This window comes from Equus caballus, chromosome 17 (assembly GCF_041296265.1).
Source record: "Equus caballus isolate H_3958 breed thoroughbred chromosome 17, TB-T2T, whole genome shotgun sequence".
Lineage (NCBI taxonomy): Eukaryota > Metazoa > Chordata > Mammalia > Perissodactyla > Equidae > Equus > Equus caballus.
In genome coordinates, this window is record NC_091700.1 from 37,891,959 (window position 1) to 37,897,218 (window position 5,260).

General features: G+C 39.6%; 1 long non-coding RNA gene across 1 annotated transcript; it reads left to right on the plus strand.

The window, feature by feature from the left end:
- LOC138918392 (uncharacterized) lies at window positions 1-4,613 on the plus strand. The gene is made up of 2 exons (XR_011427717.1): window positions 1-156; window positions 4,274-4,613. It is a non-coding gene; the product is annotated as an uncharacterized lncRNA (long non-coding RNA).
- Window positions 4,614-5,260: the final 647 nt, after the last annotated feature.

Sequence of the window (5,260 nt, forward strand, 5' to 3'; positions counted from 1 at the left end):
AGAGTATATCAATATGTCCTCAGTGAGTGTGTGAGACTCAGCAAGAAGAAGACTTGCCATGACCCCACAAATCAGCCCAGACAGCCCCGGAGTCAGCTTGAGAGAGTAAGAGAGAGCGAAGAGAATCTGAAGTCACAGAGAGCACCTTCCGAACAGGTAGAGTGGAGCAAGCACCAGAAAGAAATGAAACTTTAAAAATTCTGACTTGCGTTTGAAACTTTTGTGTTTTTTTGATTTGCATAGTGGGGAAGCAGAATGAATTTACATGTGTATATTTGAGTCCCATCCAGGGATTCTCCCAGCCTCCCATTCATGTCTTCATCTATATCCACATCATTTCTGTCTACATCTGTACCCTTAGCTACACTCAAATCCACTTCTGTATCTTCTCATCTTCTTGCTACCTCATCCCAGCAATCAAATAGAGTGGACAGAAGAGCTTTGGGAGTAACCACAAGGCAACATCGGACGATTAGAACGAACTTGACAAGTACAAACTCCATTGACCTTTATAGTATATTTCTGAGAAAATTTACAAAGAGTTCAAGTCAAAATCGTTTCAAATGTAACGCAAGCTGGTGGAAGGAGCATAAGAGGTTTATATCAAAATGTCTTGGGCCAGCCTGGTGGCATAGTGGTTAAGTTTGCTCCGTTTTGACAGCCCAAGTTCGCGGGTTAGGATCCTGGGTGTGGACCTACACCATTCATCAAGCCATGCTGTGGTGGCAACCCACATACAAAATAGAGGAAGATGAGCATAGATGTTAGCTCAGGGCCACTGTTCCTCAAGCAAAAAGAGCAAGATGGACAACAGGTCTCAGCCCAGGGCCAATCTTCCTCACTAAAAAAAAAAAGTCTTGATTTATAGTGATTGATTCTAGGGCTGGAGTAAGAGAAATCTAATCGAGCCTGGAAAATCTTGTGTCAGAAAATAAGGAAATACTCAAAACAATAACAGCCTCACAATGATGAGGCATGACAAAAGAATACAAGATCCAACTTACAAGAGTTCCCAATGGCCAAAGTTGAAACAATTTCAGCAAAAAAATAAATAATGATAGCCTTCGGTTATAATCCATAACAGAAAATAAAAATCCATCAGTCTATACATATTGATATAAATACATTACAAAATTTCCACCACGTAAGTATCACAATATTAATTGTTGCAGGCAAGATCCAGTGATACTGAAATCCATGGGTGAACGTTTGAGGGAAAACAGATATTAGCAGAGTCCCCATGTATCTCCTGCAAGATATTTATCAATTACAAAGGAAAAATAGTAAAATGACAGTGGAGAAACCCGGCGGACATGATCTCAACCAAGAGATCAAGGTTCACTTCACCAGTAATAAGACAGATCAACATGTGTATTTCCTGATAAAATGCACTGAGAAAGACACTTCACCTCTGTGGTATTTGTGCCAAAAATACGTAACTTCAATCTAATCTGGGAAAACGTTAGACAAATCCCAGTTGAGGGGCATTCTACGAAATACCTGAGAAGTACTGTTCAAAAGTGTCAAGGTCATGAAAGACAAAGACTGAGGAACTATCCCAGATTAGAAGAAGCTAAGGAGACCTAACAACTAAGTGCAATGTGAGTTTGTGGACTCGATCCTAGAATGACAGTGTAGTCTAGTATAGACAGTGTAGACAGTCTAGTGTCTTTTTGACATTAGAGGGAAAACTGATGAAATTCAAATAGGGTCTGTAGTTCAAGTAATAGTATTGTACCACTGTTAATTTTCCGGTTTTGATAATTGAACTGTGGTTGTGTAATTGTTAACATTAGGGGAAGCTGGATGAAGGGTCTACCTGAACTCTATGTGCTGTTTTAAAACATTTCTATAAATCTAAAATTACCTTAAATTAAAAGTTTTATTTTTTAAGAATTTGGTTCAAATCTCAGCTCTAGCACCTTTTAGTTCTGTGAACTTTCTGGTTATCCTTTTCCTTATTAAACAGGGAGCTAGGATGGATGACCCCTAACCCATTATGGAGAATGGGTTGCTCTCTTACCCACAATATTTGCCTTCCTTTACATCAGCTGGCCAAAGGACCATTGATCAGCAGTTGTTGAAAAGGAGAATCTTGACAACAGTTGTAAAATGATATTTTCAGGTAATTCGTCTCTGCAGTTCAAGTTTCCAGTTTAAGGCAGAATGATATAATTCTCCAGAATGACTGGAGAATTGTTCCCAGTTTATTAAGGGTCAGAAGCTGCTTTAATACATATTATGCCAAGAGGAAACTTACTCTCCCAAAAGTATTGCTAAAGAAAGAGAATTATAGTCTAGAAGAAAACAGAAAAATAGAATACTACCAGTTAAAGAGCAGCGGAATTATGAGGGGTCGTTTTGTTTCCAAGTTTCTTTAATGTCATCATTGTCTTTTTAGAATTTAAAATACATCTGCTAGAAAAAAAAATCCTTGTGCTTCTAATGCGTAAACATATTGCTGAAACTGGCCACCTCTGTAATCCTAGCATCTAGAGAGAATGTCCCAGGAATGCTTTGGCAGCTAGAAAATAAATCAGCTTGGCAGAGTTCATTTCCCTTGATACCCTCCCACACACCCACATGTGCATGTCTCTTGACCACTACGGACATTCCATGCTCTCCCCTTCCAACAGCATCCACCTCCCTGTTCTCATTCTCCATGGCCCTTTATCCCTGTAAATACACAGCATCTAATTCAAGCATGAATCTGGGCTCAAGGATACAATGCCCCAACTAGGATGGATCCCCTTTTCATTATGTTTTCCAAGTTTAACAAGGTTTAGTTGTTGACAATCAGAAAATTTCGTCTTATTGACTGTTCCATTTTTTCTCTAGTTTTGAAGTTCTACTCATCAAGGTTGTCCTTCAATGCAACAACCAAGTGTTTTTAATTTCTAAGTGTTTAATTTCTAAGTGTTATAGGAAGTTGAATTTTGGGTTTTTTTTTTTTTAAGTATACCAGAAAGTTTCTGCAATCAAATCTCTGTAGAGTAGAAATCATCCAGAAAACTTTCTAGGAGCCCGTTTAGAATGATTTACTTTCAGAAAAACTAGCAAGACCTTTTCATGGGCCTCACCCTCTGGAGTGCTCACAGCCATGTGCCCCAAGGAAAGCACATGCTTTCTGCATTATTTAGCATCGTTACAGCGGTAAGGAAATTACATGGTGGTAGTAATGGTGTTAGGTCAGTACTTGTCGGGATTGCATGACCCCTTCCAGTTGCCTGGAGCTCCACTCAATTGTTTAATGGTAGCCATCTACTCAGAGGTGGCTCCTTTGACACCGGTCCTAGGTTCTACCAGGGAGTGCCTTTAATCTCTAACTGGGATTAATCCAAATATCTGAAGTTTTATCCCGTTGAGCACCAAAAAAAAATTATTTAAACTGTTCTTGATGGAATGTTCATGTATTTACTCTTACTTGAATTTAAAATAGACTATATTGCATATAATTTAACATTTCTGGGTAAAGCCTGTTATAAAATGTGATGCCCTGTGGCTAGGGGAATGTATAGCATTGTCTGATTTTGTTTCAATTATTCTAGGACCACACTCTTTTGAATTCTTAGGTCATACTTTCAGTTTTTCTCTTTCTCCTTCACTGTCAGGGTGTCAGGCTATTTACTATTATCAATGTGCCTTCCTGTGTACTTTTCTGCTACTTCTAATCTGATGTAGGCTTGGGGATGAGATATCTGGGATCATAACACCGCGTGTACAATGGGATCCATAGATCCAGAGGGAGGCCTGCTAATGTCTCACATTATTAACATGCATATGCTTTTAATATGATCCAGAAGAAGTGAAGGAAGCTAGAAAGAAAAGAAAATGACTCAGTGGACTTCATTCTTGAAAAAATCTCCTTCCAGCAGCAAAATTACAAACACATAAGATTATATAGTTCTTTAATTGAGGCATATTTCATACACAATAAAATGCACAGATCTTCAGTGTACAGATTAAGTTTTGACCCTACCTATGTAACCATTACCCAAAGCAAGATACAGAGCATTTCGATCACCTCCGTGAAACCAGCAAACAGGTAGACATTGATGATTAAGAAGTTAGGAGCAAAAGTCCTTTTCCTTTTTGCAATTACTGATTATAGCCTTTAGCTGTTCTCCCGCTCATTGTTAACTGTGCTGTTTAGGCAACATGCTATCTGACTCCCACTAGGTTCCTATAGATAACGTCTCCCTGGAGCCTGGGTCACCATAGTAATGGGTATTTGAGCTGTTTTTCAGGGATTAGAACCCCTTGTCCTCTTCAGGCCTGTTGAGACCACCAACCCATCAACTGGGCCAGCGCAGATATCCGATAAGTGACTTTTTGACGTCAAGAGGCTAAAACTCCTCCCTCAGATCATGCTAATGCCGCCTTTTTGTGAACATGCATCCTATGAAGAGCCATGAAGTCTGACTACGCTTGTGCAGATCATCAATTATCTCACCTCTCCTCACCTCCAACCATCTATCTCCACATTTCAGACCACTTTGCCCCCTATCCCATGTATATCCCTGAGTCCCTGTTTTCAGGGAAGTGGATTTGAAACTCATTCTCTTGTTTCCTCACTTCACTGCCTTGTGATTAAAACTCTCTCTCTGCTTCAATCTTGTTGGCTCAGTGTTTGGCTTTCTGGGTGACAGGCAAAAACGAACCTGGGTTCGGTAGCACCTGGAAGTTCCTTGTGCCATTTCAAGCCAATGCTCCCTTCCTTCCACCACCACATACACGTCCAGAGACAACAGTTGTTCCAATTTCTATTGCTATAGATTCATTTTACTACCCTCGAACTTTACATAAATGGAATCATGCAATATGTACTCTTCCATGTCTGGCTTCACTTGTTCAGTATAATGTTTTGGAGATTAAACTTATTGTGTGTTATTGGTGGTCCATTTCTTTTCGCTGTTGAGTAGTAATCTATGTACAAATATGGCACAATTTGTTTATCCAGTCTTCTGTAGATGGAATTTGGATTGTTTCCAGCTTGTTGCTTTTATAAATAAAGCCCTATGAATATTTGTCTTTTTATGGACATATGTTTTTGCTTCTCTTTTTTTTTAAGATTGGCACCTGAGCTAACAATTGTTGCCAAACTTTTTTTTCTTTTTCCTGCTTTATCTCTCCAAATCCCCCTGGGACATAGTTGTATATCTTAGCTGCAGGTCTTTCTAGCTGTGGCATGTGGGACGCCGCCTCAGCATGGCTTGATGAGTGGTGCCATGCCCACGCCCAGGATCTGAACCCACGAAAC